This window comes from Microtus oregoni, unplaced genomic scaffold (genome assembly GCF_018167655.1).
Source record: "Microtus oregoni isolate MIOR12 unplaced genomic scaffold, Mior012 000067F_000, whole genome shotgun sequence".
In the NCBI taxonomy this organism is placed as follows: Eukaryota; Metazoa; Chordata; class Mammalia; order Rodentia; family Cricetidae; genus Microtus; species Microtus oregoni.
This window is the reverse complement of record NW_024543953.1, coordinates 4,483,131-4,501,498: the sequence shown is the minus strand read 5'-3', so window position 1 is coordinate 4,501,498 and position 18,368 is coordinate 4,483,131. Positions and strand designations below refer to the sequence as shown.

Sequence of the window (18,368 nt, the reverse complement as noted above, 5' to 3'; positions counted from 1 at the left end):
AGGGACTTAGTGTACAGTTTCTTCCCTCTGAGCATTAGAATTTCATTCTAATCCTTCACTTCAGCAAGTGACCTCACATCCAATTTTGTAGGATTTCATTAAATGAGACAAATACATTATACTATGGGCTATGTTGAATGGCAAATATGCAGGTGTACGTGTTTAATTCTTCCCAAACAATTTGATAGTCATTTATATTATGCTCTTTTATTGTTAAATACTTCATTATATAATTCCATAGAGCAAAGGAATTATTTTAAAAACAATACACATATAACTTAACCTAATACTCATTTCTAATTAGTGTTCCATATTCAAATTTCCTAATTATAACTAAATGTTCCTTATGGCAATCTCCCTTGATTTTGATCCATTCCAGGCTTGAAAATCATCGTGACCTTTTAACCTATAATCTGATAGTTACTTCTTTATGGTGCTGTTAAGGTGTTCTTTATTCATTTTTTGGAAATAAAAGCACAAGAGCTAATTGAATCTTTCTTGGGGAATTATTCAAGAAGGAGACACCGTGTGTGTGTGTGTGTGTTTTCAATTTTTTTTATGAGTCAGGTCAATTTTATTTATCTATTACATCAACTTGCAGTCGGAAGGAAATGTAGTCGTATGTCATAAATGGAGCTAGAGCGAGTACAAGGTCCCAGTCGTGAAGGCCAGTTGGTCACCTTTCCTCCCATCCACACAACAGCTTGGAAATCTACTTTAGCTCCATACTTCTTCTAAACTCTTTCCCCTGTAGGACTGTCTTTTCTCCCCATGTGAACAAAAGAGACATAAATTCACATCATAGAACATCCAGCAGCTTCATGAGGCGAGTGATGTGAATTTACTCTGGGAGACTTATTCCAAACCTATGAACACCTCATTTTTGATAAAGGAGCTAAAAGTATACAGTGGAAGAAAGAAAGCATCTTCAACAAATGGTGCTGGCACAACTGGATGTCAACCTGTAGAAGAATGAAAATAGACCCATATCTACCACTGTGTTTTCAATTTTTAAATGTTAATGTCTACCAGGTTATGCACCCTAGAATCACCATGTTTCATCTTATACTTAATAGGTAACATATGGAGAAGTGTTAATATTGAGACTATTCCGCTCTTCTTCCAACTTGCATCCAATAGTTTTAACAACTATTAATTACTTTGCATAAATAGTGACAGTGATGGCTATAAATCCATTATTCCTATATATTTTAAGAGGGCATTATTCAAAGGCATCATGTGTATTCCCTTTAGTTAATTAGCTAATAACCTGTATAAATTTTCTTATCTTACTTGATACATTCGAAAACAATACTATTCATTTTGGTGACGAATTTTTCTCCCAATTTGCCATATTTGCTGACTCTAATCATTTCAGTTTGGCTTCTGTGTTATTTTGATATGTTTATTCCATGTTTTGAACAATTGCTTAGTAGAAGTCACGAATGATTCATTTCAGACTTATCTTGTGTGTTGCCTCAATCAGCCTACCAATCAATTACTTTTCTGAAATAGATATTTTGTAAGGAGTTATATTTAGAATCTAAATTCTGAGTGCTAGGTTTTTCTTGCTATAGCAGCATCATTGCTTCTGTTTCTGTGAACAGAACTTCGAAAATGGTAGCCATACATGTGTGCATCCACACACATGTGCATCAACACTATTTAGTTATAAATACTTGTATACACATAAGTACATAGGTATATATATATATATATATCAATGTAGATTTTTACGTGTAGTACATTTATATTGATAATACTAATCCCAGCTTAGAATAGTAGTTTTCATTGTTATATTTACTCAAACTTTCATTGAACCTTCAAACAATTTTTGGATTTGTTATACCTCTTCCATTGAAATATACATTTATTATATAAATTAAAAAATATATTTGCAGGGTTTTTGTTGTTTTTAAAATAAGTCTTTATGATAGTTATGTGATACAAATAATGCATTGGTATAGGACAGTACTAGAAGAAGAGACCTATCATACATTAATTGTATTTATTCTGGATGAGTGATTATGGGAAAGATCAAAGTTCCTGACAAACTAGTTTATAGAGTTAGAGAAGTAGGGCATTGGGGGAAGAACAGAATACCTTTTAGTTATGGTTTATGTACTGATATTTCATTTGTATTTTAATAAATAAAGCTTTCCTGAAGATCAGAGAACAAAACATCCACACTGTTCATCCTTACAGACCAGGCAGTGGTAGCACACACATTTAATCCCAGTAGCCACACTAGTCTACCATAGAAACTAGGTGGTAGTGGTACACACCTTTAATCCCAGCACTAGAGAGGAAGATAAGATGGGAGAAGATGGCTCTCAGATACAGTCTCATTCAGAGATTCCTGGAGGCAGAATTGCTCTTTCAGTCTGAGGATTTCTTAGAGGTAAGAGCTACCTAGTGGCTTTGCTGTTTTGCTTTTCTGATCTTCAGGTCAAACCTTAATATCTCTGAGCTTTTATTAGTTATGCTATAGGTTTATGTAATTCAGGAACAAACACCGGAGGGGAACTACTACTTTTGTTCTTTTGGACTTGTTGAAAAGAGAAGGTAGTATGAAAAGGAGGAAGAAGCTGCGTGGTGTAAGGAGATAACTTAAATCACAGAATTGTCCCCTGACCTTGAAACACATACTGTATAATGTGTGCTTCCACTCACAAAATATATAACTTCATGTTGAAAGTAAATGTCAAAATTATGAGATGAGACATTTACTCTGGCTAAATTGAAAATATAGGGACCAGATTTATTTTCTCATCTTACACAGTGATTGGGAAGTGAACAAACACATGGAGTAATGTTCTTCAGAAACTGAAAAAAGGTAGCATGTGACAGCGATCATTAAAACGCAGAAAACAAAGTGAACTTCCCAACTGTAGCTGCTGACTGCCCAGCAACCCTAATAATGACATGACAAAGTGGAAAGACAGGAGAAACTGAGGATACTAGCGTTGAGAGTAACTTATGTTTCTGCTAACCACAGCAGAAAAGGTTTTTACTACATGAAGTATGAGGTAGGATTTTTCTGAAGGATAGAATCTCAGTGAGACTCAAGGATATTCTAAGACTAAAAGCTGATCTAATCATACATGCCAAAGCTTAAAGTTAAGCTTCAAAAGAATAAAAAAGGTCAAACTGTTTCCACATTACTTAACATTGATACCATAACAAATGTCAAGAGTATCTGTGTTTATAACAAAAAAAATGTAATAGCCAACAAAGAAGACTTAACAATGGCTAATGTGCAGTCAAAAATTGTTGAGTAAAGAAAAAACAGTTAGTGCACATCATGTAAATATTTATGTAAATGTAACTGGTGAAAAATAGCAGATGAAGAGTACTGAAACACTTCTTATATTTGCATTGAATACATTCAAATTAAACATCTAGATACAGAAATACAACACATATAACAAAAAATGCTAACAGAAGATCAGACATGAAGAGTAGAATAATAATATTTGAGACAGAAATAGTAACTACCAAATATGAAACATGGTGGGGGTTAAGATACCCCTAAACAAACAAAATAGAGCATCAGTTTACTGTGGAATTGCTTTAGATATTCCAATAGAAGTATAATAGGATTCTCTGAAGGAGACATAAATTGAATTTAAAGAAAAACTGGTTTAAATATTTTGAATTAGTTGAAATTATAGTCTAACATAGTGAGAAAAAATCTTATCAAATTCTAAAGACAAGGAAATTCAAAGAAAATTTCACTGAGAAATGCAAACAAATTGCTTAGAGCCAGTGACAGAGAAAACCTTAAAAAGAAATCTTTTGTCACAAACCCAAAGCCAAAGTTTGACCAAATGATCATTGACTGAAACCTCCAAATCTGTGTGACAAGCTTAATATTGGTTAATTGCACGTATTTGTTAAAGTAACATGTAGTTGTAGGAGCAGCGGGCTGCGTCCCCGGCACCCGGCCGCCCCCACGGCTAGCTTTACCCGAAATAATTACACGGAAACTGTATTCTTTTAAACACCACTTGGCCCATTTCTATCTAGCCTCTTCTAGGCTAGCTCTCGCACCTGGACTAGCCCATTTCTAATAATCTGCTGTAGCCCACGAGGTGGCTTACCAGGAAGATTCTATCCTACATCCATTCTGGGTTGGAGCTGAATTGCGTCTGTCTGGGAGAGCAGAGCATGGCGTCTCTGTCTGAGGCATCTTACCTCACTTCCTCTTCCTCCCAGCATTCTGTTCTGTTTACTCCACCCACCTACGTTCTAAGCTATGAGCCCAAGCAGTTTGTTTATTATTTAACCAATGAAATCAACAGATTGATATATGACACTCCCACATCAGTAACAGATAGCTAGCACACATGGAAAACACTAACACTGAAAGTCAGACAGAGTCCAAGGTGGAAGAGGTCATGTTTCAGATGGGAAAGAAGGTAGAGGTGGGGATGGAGGAGTGGGAATGATATTGATGCAGTCCTCATACATAAAAATAAATAATAATAAATAATAATTTAACAAAAAGCAAAACAATCTTTCTAGATAAGAGAAAAGCATTTTAAAGTAAAAAGTATCAGTAGATTAAAATTAAAATGATGGAACAAGATGTACTATTTTAACACAAATCAAAAGAAGACTGGACATATTATTTTAGTATCAGAAATAGCAGTAAAGAGTAGAGAACACTGATGTGAGTAAAGGAGATATTTCATAATGCTAAAGGGGTTCATTCAGCAAGAAATATGATAAAGTAAAAGACTCATGAGCCAATATCCGAGCTTGGGGATAAGCGAAGAAAAACTAAAAGAGAAAGGAGAAAGAACTACAATTCAAATTTCAACACTGTTTTCTCCAACAAAACACAGAAAATAAATATAAGCCCCAGAAAATGTTCACATATTAACAACCCATTTGACTTAAATGCCCTTGTAATCAGCAACAACAGAATGATAGCCGTTGCAAGTTTCCTGGTAATATTTACCAAGACAGATAATATTCTGGTTTATAAAATGAAAAGAATGTTGATCTGATGATTTTATTTTGTGCTTATAATTCCAGCACTCAGGAAGCTGATACAAGAGAATAGTGAGCTCAAGACCACCTTGGGGTACAATGTAACTTTGGAACTAATTTAAGATACATAGAAAGCTTGAAACCAGCCTAGGATACATCCTAAAATAAAAACATAAAACACACATATTCCTCTCTCTCTTTCTCTCTCTCTGTATACCAGATGACAATCCTCAGGAACATCACACATCTTTTGCTGGCATGGAGCTCACTAATTAGACTAGAATGACTGATCAGCAAGACCCAGGGAACTGTCTCTGTCTTCCCAGCATAGAAATTACAAGCTCACCCCAACTGTGCAACAATTTTTTACCTGGACTGTGGGGCTTGAATTCAGGCCCTCATGCTTGGGAGGCAAGTGTTGGCAAGTGTTTTCTTGACAAATCTCCCCCTAGTTCCAAGACTGAAGCACAAGTAATAAAAATTCAGGGTCAGAAATTGGAGGTCAACTTGAATATCTGAAAAGCAAAACAGCCGTCCACTGGCTCATACCTCAACCTCAGTCTGATATGGTGAATCTGCCTCCTGGAATCTCAGAATGAGACTGTCTGTTGAAAACTGTTTCTTCCAATTTTATAATCTTCTTTAGGGCTGGGATTAAAGGTGTGAGCCACCATCATTAAAGGCACGCACCGTCCAGTTTCTATGTCAACTAATATTGCTACTGGGATTAAAGGTGTCTGTCATTATGGCTACTAAGATTAAAGGTGCGTGTTATCATAATCTGGTCTGTAAGGATGACCAGTGGGATTGTTTTAGTCTTGGATCTTCACGCAGTCTTTATTTGTTCAAATACAATTAAAGTGCACTATACAAGACCTAGTCTCTTTTAGTCCAGGTTGACTATCACTGCAGAAGTGAAATTCACAACGTACAATGCTTATTCTTTAGCCAAATGCAACTGAATCAGAATACAATAATATGAATGTATTATCATAATCTGTAACTAGATAGGAACCAAACAGCATTCTATATGTTCAACCTGACTCACAAAAATAGCTGAAAGGACAAATTTAAACATATTCCATTGAAAGAAATAAAAAATGATATAAAACAGTACTAAGAGGATACATGCATTAGAAAATTATTTGAAATCAATGTTTCAACCCTTCACCTTTAGTAGGTAGAACAAGCAAGTACTGAATTATTAAATATTAACAAAAATAATAAACATACAAAGTAGAATATACATTTTAAATATTCTTTCAGTTCTTTGAGAATTTTCTACAATGTGTTTTTATTGTGTTTACCTCCCTCCACCAAATCCTCCTGGATATAACCTCCTTTCACAGCCACCCAACTCTGTGTCCTTGGTTTCTATGAACACCACATCCAATTTGGGTATCCATATGTTCTTAGATGTGTGTCCTTCAACTAGAGTATGATCAACATACCAGGGATTACATCCTTGAAGAAACTCAACTCTGCCTCTTCCACCAGCTGTTAGCTGCCAACATTTCCTCAGTTAGGTTGGAACTTTATGCCTAACTCTTCTCTCTGTGCTGAGACTTTGTCTGGCTTGAGGTTACACAGGTCTTGTGCAGGCTGTCCCAATCACTGTGAGTGTATTGTGTAGCTGTCCTGCTGTGTCCAGAAAATACTATTTTGTCCAACACGTCTGGCCCTTACACTCTTTGTCTTCCCCCTTCCATGATTGTCCCTGAATCTTAGGAAGTGATGATGTTTTATAGATGTACCATTTAAGGCTGATCATTCTGAACCCTCTTTTTTTCTGCACCTAGTCCAGTTGTGGGTCTCTGTGTTAATGACTATCTAATGCAAATAGGTGCTTCTCTGATGAGGGTTGATACATTTTTTTATCTGTTACTATAATGATAAATCATTAGAGTTGGTTTAATACTATGTCCATTTAGCAAAATAGAGACCGTGACCTGTCTAGCCATATGTTCTTTGCCCAATAATGATGCCAGGTATGGAATTCATTTTGTACATTAGGACTTAAAAATCCATTCATAACATGGTTTCTTTCTTCCATGACATTTGCACCACTATTTTACAGTGGGCATGTCTTTTCTTAGGCTAGTCATTATTGTAGCTTACAAGGTTTACAGCTAGGTAAGACCAATGGTTACTTCTCTCCTCCAGTAGTGTGCATAGCACCTTGCAGCACTGTGAATGCTAGCTAAAGGTAGGGGTGAAGCTTTCAACTGAGTATCAGCTTGATTGTTCTTAGGTTCTATGACTCCTATGTGATGTCTTTAGCAATAGGGTATTAGTGTCAAGTTCAGCAGGGTAACTAAGAACATTGATAATAGTTTTTAATGTTTGGAGAGCTGTGGAATCTCACTGGTTAACAAGAATAAAACAGGGCTTGCCATGCCTAGTTGGGGCACTGTTGATTCATTATAATTGGGTGATTTGGGAGTATTTTGGTGTTTCAATTGTTTCGATTATTTGTGTAGTCTGGGTATTAGGTTCCTTTATGAGGTATATGTACCAAAGATTTTCTCCTTTTCTCTATCCTGCCTCTTTCTATGTCCTATAAATGTTTACATTGGAATTTTCCTAGTAATTTTGTACCTTCAAGTCTTGGAAGTCCTTAACTTCTTAAGGACTTTGAGTTGTATTTTAGAACTACTCATAATTATTGATCCAATTTCATTCCTGGTATCTAATTTTCCCAGCATCATTTAATGAAAATACTGCCTTTGTTCTAGTGTGGATCCACAGCACTTGTTTGTTTTTTTTTTTTTTTACAATAGAATTATTTTTATTTTTATTAAAAATTTCCACCTCCTCCCATTTTCCTTCCCCCCTCCCTCTTCAGTCTAATGAGCAGTCAGGATTCCCTGCCCTGTGGGAAGTCCAAGGTCCTCCCCCCTCCATCCAGGTCTAGGAAGGTGAGCATCCAAACAGGCTAGGCTCCCACAAAGCGAGTACATGAAGTAGGATCAAAACCCAGTGCCATTGTCCTTGGCTTCTCAGTCAGCCCTCCTTGTCAGCCACATTCAGAGAGTCCGGTTTGATCACATGCTTATTCAGTCCCAGTCCAGCTGGCCTTGGTGAGCTCCCAATAGATCAGTTCCACTGTCTCAGTGGGTGGGTGCATCCCTCGCGGTCCTGACTTCCTTGCTCATATTCTCCCTCCTTCCACTCCTCATTGGGACCTTGGGAGCTCAGTCCAGTGCTCCAATGTGGGCCTCTGTCTCTATCTCCATCCATCGCCAGATGAAGGTTCTATGGTGATATGCAATATATTCATCGGTATGGCTATAGGATAGGGCCATTTCAGGCTCCCTCTCCTCAGCTGCCCAAGGATCTAGCTGGGACATCTCCATGGACACCTGGGTACACCTCTAGAGTCAAGTCTCTTGCCAACCCTAAAATGGCTTACTTAATTAAGATATATTCTTCCCTGCTGATTCACAGCACTTGTATGTCAAATCATTTGGCTATACTTGCATGTGTTTTGTACAACACTTTGTCTTCTGTCTGTGTTTATTTTATGTCAGTGCATGTTTTTTGTTTTGTTTGTTGTTGTTTTGCAGTGGTTTTATGCTGTTTTGATACCATAGCTTTGTAGTATACTTTAGAGTTTGGTAGTACAATACTTCTTGCTTTGTTCATTTTACACGGAATTGCTTGCGTACTTCCTAGGATGTTATGAGCATTAAATGGATTTTAGGGTTATTGTAGTTCTTTCCGACATTTAGTTGATATTTTCATAAGGTATGCATTCACCTTGCAGAAGATTTTGGGTGTATGTGATTCTTTCAATCTATGAAAATTGGATTGCTTCTACTTTTGTGTTCTTTTCAATTTCTTCCATCAATTTTTTTTTGTAGTTTTTCACTGTAGTAATTCTTCGCCTCTTTGGTTTAATCTATTTGTAGGCATCTGAATTTTGTAGCTGTTAAAAACTGGAATTTCTCTATTACTTGTTCAGTCACTTGTAAGCCACTATTGGCTTATAGCAATGCTTTTGCTGTCATGCTGACTATAGTTGCATTTTTGATTTTTCTTCATATAAGAACATGTCACAAGCTGTGACAATTTGAATTTCTCATTTCCAACTGCTTGTCCCTCATTTCTTTTTCTTTCCTAATTGCTCTGTCAAGGACTTTCAGTAGTATATTAAATAAAATTGATAGAAGTAGCAATCTTTAGCTTATTCCAGATATTAAGGAGGAAGCTTTCAGTTTCCCATAATTCAGCATCATGGTGAAAGCAGGCTTTTTTGTTTTAATACAGACTTTATTATGTTGAATTCATTTCATACTATGCTCATTTTTCACAGTTTTTAAAATTAGTTATGGTAAATTTAATCAAACCCATTTTTTGTATCTATCAAGATCTTTGATTTTCAGACAAGATGTCACTATGGGTCTCTACCAGTCGTGGAACTCACTCTGTAGTCCAGACTGGCCTTGAACTCATAGGGATCTGCCTACTTTTGCTTCCTGTGTGCTAGGATTAAAGGTACATGTCATCATGCTTGGCCAATCTTTTAAGTAGTGCTTTCTTTTAGACTCCATGAGTTATTATGTTTTGGTGACTACAAAAGAACATCACTCTGCTACTCTAATCTGAAGTTTCTCTTTGCAGCTTTTTAATGAGGGTATTTTACAAAGCTGAATCCATCTGGAAGAAGAATTAGAGTGCATCTGTGACTCTGCGTTGTCTCTGTGGCAAACAGATCCCTTATTGAAAGTGTTTGCTAGGGAATTGGAGAAACAATTGGGATTCCTTTGAGACATATTATTCCCTGGCTCCTAAAATGAATCTTCTTTATAATATTAAAAAGAAAACCTTCTTGAAACTAGTTTCTGGAAATTATAATATAGTGTCCCCTGGAGAGACCGAATTAGAAACCTGGGTGTTTCTATGAGTTCAGTTCACTGCTTTTAAAAAATTTAATTAGCTGTTCTTGAAAATTTTAACTTCACTGGTCTTATTGGGTTCTTGCCCCCACTGAAATTTCTTTGATGTGAGGCATTCACAACACTTACATGAAGGATCCAAGTATTCCACGATTTGTATGATTTTTAAGGAAAACATTTCCCACTGACATTATATTGCTGAACTCCTGGGATGGATGGTGATTGTTAGACAAACCTCACCACTAGTATTGAATATAATAATCTGATTGGTTAAAAAGTTATTTTCTTTATTCAATGAATTATGCAACACCTAATTTTGACAAAATACACTCCTTCATCAGTTAATCTTAACTGTAAGTATCATTGCTAGGAGCAAAAGACTAAACAAATAATGTAATGTTAAGAATTAAAGGCATATGTTAGAATATTACAACAAACTTTTCTAATACAGATTTCACCAGTTACCTTTTTCGCAGGCCAACAGCTTCTCCTCTCCCCTGATGACAGTACTTAACTAAGAAAATACTTTTCAAAAATTGTTGATGGTCTGGGGAAGATAACTCAACTCGTAAAGTGCTTGCTGTACTAGCATGAGGAACTAAGTTTGATCCTTTAGAACCCACATATAAATCCGGACATACATTGAAGTTATGTATTCCCAGTGCTGATGGGGCAGAGACAAGAGAAACCCTGGCTGAATTGGCAAGTGTGGGGTTCACTTAGAAAGACATTTGATGTTGACTTTTGGCCTTCTCATGCAAGTACATGTTCTGGCTACAATATTTCTCCTAATTGTCCTTTTCCTGGTTTCTCTAGCCAGTCTAGAGTGTAGCCTAATTTCCTAGAAACCTTTTCATTTCTGTTACGTTGTCTTTCAGCAAGATCTTCAGTGTTTTGTGAATATACTTAAAATTTTCCATACTTTAGTGCAAGGTAAGTAAATTCGTTTGGGGGAGCAATTTAATATTTTCTGTTCTTGGTCCTGAGAACATTATTGAAGCCACAGCTGAGTGTTAAACAGTAGCACATTATTGTCTGAGAGGTGTCTTCATTATTCTAGTTATGAGGTCTTGATTTTAGCAGTGTCAGAAGTAGGCCAGATGTTATCAGCTTATGGGTTGGGCCAGAATAAAAGCCATTTGGAGCTACAGATTTATATGGGTACTGGAGTCTCAATCTCATGGGTGAAGGCTGGGAGGACAAAGGGGACACTCATCTCCAAGCCAGCTTGAGTTTCAGCAAGAGGTAGCACTGACTAGTGTGAGACATGCTGCCATCCTGTTCTAGTGCGGAAATAGCCTGTGAAATGAGACATGGAGCCAGGCAGTTCCTGTCACTACAAGTCTGGAATGGTCTTTGTCTCGCTGAGCTAGGAGGAGAGTAGGCAGAAATAGCTCTTGTTTTAAGCATTATGGGTTCTTGCTTTCTTCTCTAAATTTTAGTGGATTTTCTTTAACACATATATTTTTTTCTCATTTTCTGTATGCCATTAGGACCATTTCCAGAAACTTCAAGTGGTATTTAAAAATAAATATGCATTTCCTTGGCAGTAGGTTTGGAGAGCCACTAGTGCTCTTGCACCAGAAGTCAAATTTGAGTAGTTTTTCATAGATCTCATCAGATTATACATATAGATTAATTTTGTCCTGTGAAAAGGCAATTTCCATGCTTCCTGTGCTTGGATTCTCGCTTTCTTGTTTCATCACTACTGCCTAGATTTTATATACAATGGTAAATAGTAGATAAGTAAGCAAATAAGATGAGATTCCATTGTCTAGTTGCTGTTCTTGTGGAAAGAACTTCTGGTCTTCTACCTTTACTATGGTATTCAGTGAATGTTTTTACTAGTTTCAGTTTTTCAATTTCATAACATCTTAAATCTTCTTTCCCTTTACCCCCCAATCATTTGTTAATGTTTTTTGTTGTTGTTTTGTTTTGTTTTGGTTTGCTTAGAGCAACAGCCCTTTGTAACAGCTGTGTATAATAGCCCTGGCTGTCCTGGAGCTCTTCTGTAGACCAGGCTGGCTTTGCACTCACTGAGATCCACCTGCCTCTGCCCTGAGTTCTAGGATCACAGGCATGCACCCCTATGTCTGACTTTTATTATGCATTTTAAGGAATGATTTTTTCATACATAGATCAGTCTACATGGGAAGTAGAAAAAGACATGATCTCCTGAGTAAATTGGGAGCAAGGGGACCTTGGGGGAGGGTTGAAGTGGGGAGGGCAGAGGCAGAGAGGGGAGCAGAGAAAAATGTATAGCTCAATAAAAATCAGAAAGGGAATGATTTTTCTCTCATCCCTCAGTTTACTCCTTGGGTATCTCAACATCTGCTAGGACAATTAATCTAAAAACTGGACTACTGAGAGATGATTTAAAATGCTAAATCATTAAACCATGTATAGAATAGACCATCACATCTGTACCTCGGCTCTAATTCTAGAATATATCATGCATCACATCAAGGTAATTTCCACAATTATTTTGGTGAGACAGGGTTTCTCTGTTTAGGCTAGCTGTTTTATGACATGCTTTGTAGACCAGGCAGATCTTGAACTCAGAGACCTACCTGCCTCTGCTTCTGAGTGTTGGGAATTAAACTATAGGCCAGTACCGTCCAGCAACATCTTCTTCTCTAAATATTTTAATGTGAGTGTTATAGTTTTTCAAATTCCTTTTTATGTGTAATTTATATACTTTTTCTTGTTAGTTGCTTTCAAATGTTTAAGTCAACCTTCCTTTTCATAATAAATAATTCTACAATGTATGGTAGGGTTAATTTGTGGTGATATAAGTCCTTCAGTTTTTTCATATTTTCAGAGTTGTTTAGCTATTAATAGCCCTTTGCACTTCTAGATAAATTTTAGAAACAACTTATAATAATATCCTGAAAAACCGTCTACAGTGATTGACATTTTGTTGAGTATATAGGCCATACTGGAAATTTTTCTTTGTATCTTTCTAAAGTTCATTGATATGCAATATTCCTACATCTGTTTTGTCCTTTCACTTCTTTCAATAATATTTCAGTGTTATCAGCTTTGAAAGTCTTCATTATTTTTTTTGTGATATTAATGTATTGTTTTCATTTTTGGGACATTTAGAAATTTGTATTAGTTTATCGTTTTCTTTTTTTAATTTTAATTTTTATTTTATTTTTTTTTATTTTTAAGCCTTCTCAGGCTTTTTTTTATTGAGAAAAGGAGAAAAAAAAACAAGTTTCCACCTCCTCCCAGCCTCCCATTTCTCTCCCCCTCCTCCCACCCTTCTTCCCCTCCTCCCACCCTTCTCCCCCTCCCCCCACTCCTTTCCCCCTCCCTCTCCAGTCCAAAGAGCAGTCAGGGTTCCCTGCCCTGTGGTAAGTCCTAGGTCCTCCCCTCTCCGTCCATATCTAGGAAGGTGAACATCCAAACTGGCTAGGCTCCCACAAAGCCAGCACATTAAGTAGGATCAAAACCCCGTGCCATTGTCCTTGGCTTCTCATCAGCCCTCATTGTTCGCCATGTTCAAAGAGTCCAGGTTTATCCCATGCTTTTTCAGTCACAGTCCAGCTGGCCTTGGTGAGCTCCCAGTAGATCAGCTCCACTGTCTCAGTGGGTGGGTGCACCCCTCTTGGTCCCGACTTCTTTGCTCATGTTCTCCCTCCTTCCACTCCTCATTGGGACCTTGGGAGCTCAGTCCAGTGCTCCAGTGTGGGTCTCTGTCTCTATCTCCATCCATCACCAGATGAAGGTTCTATGATGATATGCAAGATATTCGTCAGTATTGCTCTAGGATAGGGTCATTTCAGGTTTCCTATCCTCAGCTGCCCAAGGAACTAACTGGGGACCTCAGCTTGGGCACCTGGGAGCCCCTCTAGGGTCAAGTCTCTTGCCCACCCTAAAGTGGCTCCCTTAACTAAGAATTGTGGTTCCGTGATCCCCTATCCAACCTTCCTTTATCCCAATCCTCCTGTTTCCCCAAGTCTCCCCCTCCTTCCCTTCTACCTTTTCTCTCCCCATCTCCCCTTACCCCCATCCCACCCCACCCCCAAGATCCCAATTTTCTCCCCGGCAATTTTGTCTACTTCCCTTAGCCAAGAGGATAACTATATGTTTTTCCTTGAGTTCACCTTCTTACTTTGCTTCTTTAGGTTCACCTATTGTATTTAATTTTTTATTTTTACTTAAAAATTTCCACCTTCTCCCCTCCTCCCATTTCCCTCCCCTTCCCCCCATCCCCTTCCCCAGTCCTCTCCAGTTCAAAGAGCAGTCAAGGGTTCCCTGCCCTGTGGGAAGTCCAAGGTTCTTCCCCCTCCATCCAGGTCTAGGAAGGTGAGCATCCAAACAGGCTAGGCTCCCACAAAGCGAGTACATGCAGTAGGATCAAAACCCAGTGCCATTGTCCTTGGCTTCTCAGTCAGCCCTCCTTGTCAGCCACATTCAGAGAGTCCGGTTTGATTACAGCTTATTCAGTCCCAGTCCAGCTGGCCTTGGTGAGCTCCCAATAGATCAGCCCCACCGTCTCAGTGGGTGGGTGCACCCCTGGCAGTCCTGACTTCCTTGCTCATGTCCTCCCTCCTCCTGCTCCTCATTTGGACCTTGGGAGCTCAGTCCAGTGCTCCAATGTGGGTCTCTGTCTCTATCTCCATCCATCACCTAGGAGTGTACTTTTAAAAGATATTTTAATAAATATGTTCAGTTCATGTCTCTGCTAGTTATATTATATAGGTGGAGACTGCTTGCTTGTTCTCAGCTGCCCTGACCCAAAATAATCACACAGAAACTATATTAATTAAAACACTGCTTTGCCTATTAGCTGTTTTCTTGTTGACCTTTACTTATTAAATTAACCCATTCCTATTATTTTGTATTTTACCACGAGGCTCGTGGTTTACTGATAAGGCAGACCAGAGTGTCTGTCTCCTTCTGCAGCTACGTGGCGTCTCCTTGATTCTGCCTACTCAATCTATATATATCTCTGTTCAGATTTCCCTCCCAGCTTTGCTCTGCTAAGCCTTTGGCTGAAACAACTTTATTCATTAACCAATGGTAATAAAACATATTCATAGGATAAGAGGGGATTATCTACATCAATGTTACAGGATAGTTCCACTTGAAAGATTTAATAAATCTGTATACAATATCAGTCAGCTCGTAAGTGAGGCACAGAACATTAACTCATGAAGGAACTTTTACCTTTTCTAAAGTAACTTTCATTATAGAAGAACATAACTGCCTGTTTATCATCTCTGAGAGTTAGCTATTCAGCTCCATTGTGAATAAATCTAGCAAGAAAGGCAATTCTCCAACTTTAATAACCATCCTTAAAACATTCTTCATGCATTTGGTCATTATTATGAAGTACTTGATTCATTTTCTTGTACTGCAAATTCTATTTTCAGTGTCTTCAAGTATTTTTTTTTATATTATCTGGTTTCCAGGTATTTCAGAATCCTGATCATTATCCCTCTCCTACAGCATTCTCAAATTGTGCTCTATGGAAGCTGATGCAATCCTGTGTAAAAACAAGTTTTTATTCTGTCAAGTATTTGGTACCTTTACAAAGTCAGATTGATATTTAATGCAAAGAGAAAAATATGCATTGATTATTGCTATTCAATGTGTAAGGGTAATGGGGAAAACTGCTTAGTGCTAAATAGGGGTTCACTTTGGAAAGGTGAAATATTTGGGAAAGAAATGGAGGTGATACTTACATGACATTGTGAATATACTATATGTGGCTGAAGTGAATAGAGTAATTTATGCTATGTGGATTGCATCACAATGTGTTATCTAAAAAGAGTGTCATCTCTGTAGTCACAAACTACTACCAAATAGTTTAGAGTGGCGTCTGAGTCAGCATTTCTCTCATCTTTGTTCTAGCACTGTTTGGTTTGTTAATCTCAATTTTCTGTTTCTCTTTTAAAATCTTTGAGTTTCAACTCCAACACACTTAGTAGCCGAAAAGCAGTGAACACTGAGCTGTCTAATTTAAGGGGGCTAACTCTGCTCCTGGAACTGGGCTAACTTTAGGATGTTTCCCAGTATGGGCAGGACAGTATGTACAACAGATATGAGGTAATAACTGTCTGGACACATTCCAAAGAGCAAGGAAATACACTCTGTGAGGTGGGAGTGAAGTGAGGTTCAGAGTGGCTTGAGTGAATGTGATATAAAGGTCTTAAGATAGGCTTGGGTTACATTCAAAATAGGTTATAAATGCATCACAGTGCTTTAAGCCAGGTTAATGATAAGACCGTAGTGATTGATGAAACAAGACATCATTCTCGAGAATGAACAGCTTGATGGTGTCATTTCTTTATTTAATCCAACAATTATTTATTGATCTCTTTTGCTGGGTTCTTACTATACACAAATGAGTAATACATGATTCCTGCTGTTGAGATGCTAAATGTAGTGGACACAATAAAAACTGAAACACATAAAACTGTTATATTTCTATTAGGTATCTAATATAATTGTGGCAATAGAAGAGAAATGGTTCTGAGAACAAAAATAAATGCTTTATCTAGTGAGGTACTTCAAAGAGAAAAAAATGTGGATGTTAGAGAAAAGTAATTGTTTAATACAGAAAAAGGTTGACTAAAGATATCCCAGATAAAGTAGAGATAAAAAGCTAAGCTCTATATAATATTACTCATATCCTCACTCATAACAAGAATAGCTCCAATGGACTCCTCTCATCAAGCTAAGATATGAGTAGTCATCTTCCTGTTGGACTGCATGACTTTTATCACGTAGGTTTGACATCACGCTCCATCTTTTCAATTGTCATGCAATCGTATGCCTTTGAATTGTGGCTCATCATCAATATTTAGATATCTTAGTCTTTCTCCATTTAGAACATGAACAAAAATTCATTTTTAACTTAGTCTTCCAATAGTTTTTATGAGAATTTCTGATTTTTCTACAAACAAGCTATCTCTAAATACTTCTTTTTCAAAATATCAAAGACTTACCTAGTATTTCCAATATTTTAGTGATGCAACATCTTGCTGTCACTGTTTTTTTTTTTTTGATCATTTCTTTTGTGGGTACTAATTACCAAGGAATAGGAAAGCACTATCAGCCATTGTTAAAGAAGGCATAGACCTAGATAACTGGAATATATTCAATGTTAAGACTGAAGTGAAGGCGTAAGTCACAAACAATGCCACACCAATTCGGGGTTATGATTATTAGGGTGGTATTTATTTAAAGGGGAAAAAACTTACAGATCACTGTCCCAGGCAACAGCCCTCTTCGCAACCAGGAAAGGAGTCTAGTCGCAGGCGGAGCAGGAAGTGAAGAGAGCGAGAAGAGGGAAGTGGCCGCTTTTTTAAAGGGAGAGAAACCACGCCCCAGTGGGCTGGTACCTCAGCGGTGATAGGCTGGAGGAGTGGGAGGACCTCCCGCAACACCTCCCCCTTTTGTTTAAATAAGAGAGTTCTAAACCTACTATGAAATTATATACAATAAATACAAATATCCTATTCTAACTAGCTTAGGTCTTGTATAATAAATAACTTGGCCAAGTCATGAGAGAAAGTAACTGCATTTATATAGTCTTCAACCCCATCGAAGATCTGAGAAGGGAAATAATGTTACCTGGGTAATTAGGAAGTTCAGTAAAACAACTTCCAAAACATGCAACAAATTACAGAGACAACTAGCTACCTGGGCAATCACCCAAAGTCACATTAGCAGCGTTGAAGCAACCAACTTTGGCTAAGGCCTAACATAACTGACATACCATTTTCTAAGGCAAGCAACTTTTCAAAACTATCTTACCCTGTCTTGGCAGGATATGACAGTCCTGTTTTATCCATTGATGCATGCTCTGTATCTTTGTCAGTTGTTGAGGTATGGGCATTTCTTTGCCCAAACGCCAGTTCTGCCAAAAAGAAAGGCTCCAAGTGGAGTGTCTTTGGTGCTCAACATTCTCTCGGGAATAGAGTGGTGTTGCCAGGAGCAATTGTGTCTCACTACCACAAAACTCTGAGTTAGATTAAAGGCCATTTTCTACAGCTCTTTGAAGAAGTTGAAGATTATCTATCTATACTGAGTATAATCTCTATATATCTAAAGAACCTGATTAGTCTATTATAAATGACAAACTTAGATGACTATTAGTCTATATAATTCTCAATATCTATCTAACTTAAAGACTAAGACAATAAACGACTGTGAAACAAATGAGGACAATGACCTCCAAATATAAACAATGTACAAATATACATTGCAGTAGGCAAATATATATCAATACACAATCATTATATAAGTATCTTAATCAGAGGTAGAAATGTACACTGCAATATGGTAAATATATACAATATATATATATATATCAATACAATATATGTCAATACATAAAAAAATGTTTTAAACAGAGGTAGAAACATGCATGCGTACAATAGTCAATATAATTTAACTTTGTATCAATATACAAGAATCTATACCAATCTATTTGTCTAAAAACAGTAACTCACA

The 18,368-nt window shown here is 37.3% G+C and overlaps 1 protein-coding gene across 2 annotated transcripts in view; it reads left to right on the top strand.

Annotated features, from left to right (window-relative positions):
• The window catches only part of Gabra3 (gamma-aminobutyric acid type A receptor subunit alpha3), a 219,839-nt gene that overhangs the window by 84,393 nt on the left and 117,078 nt on the right, over window positions 1–18,368 (top strand). The gene's annotated exons all lie outside the window — the stretch shown is intronic.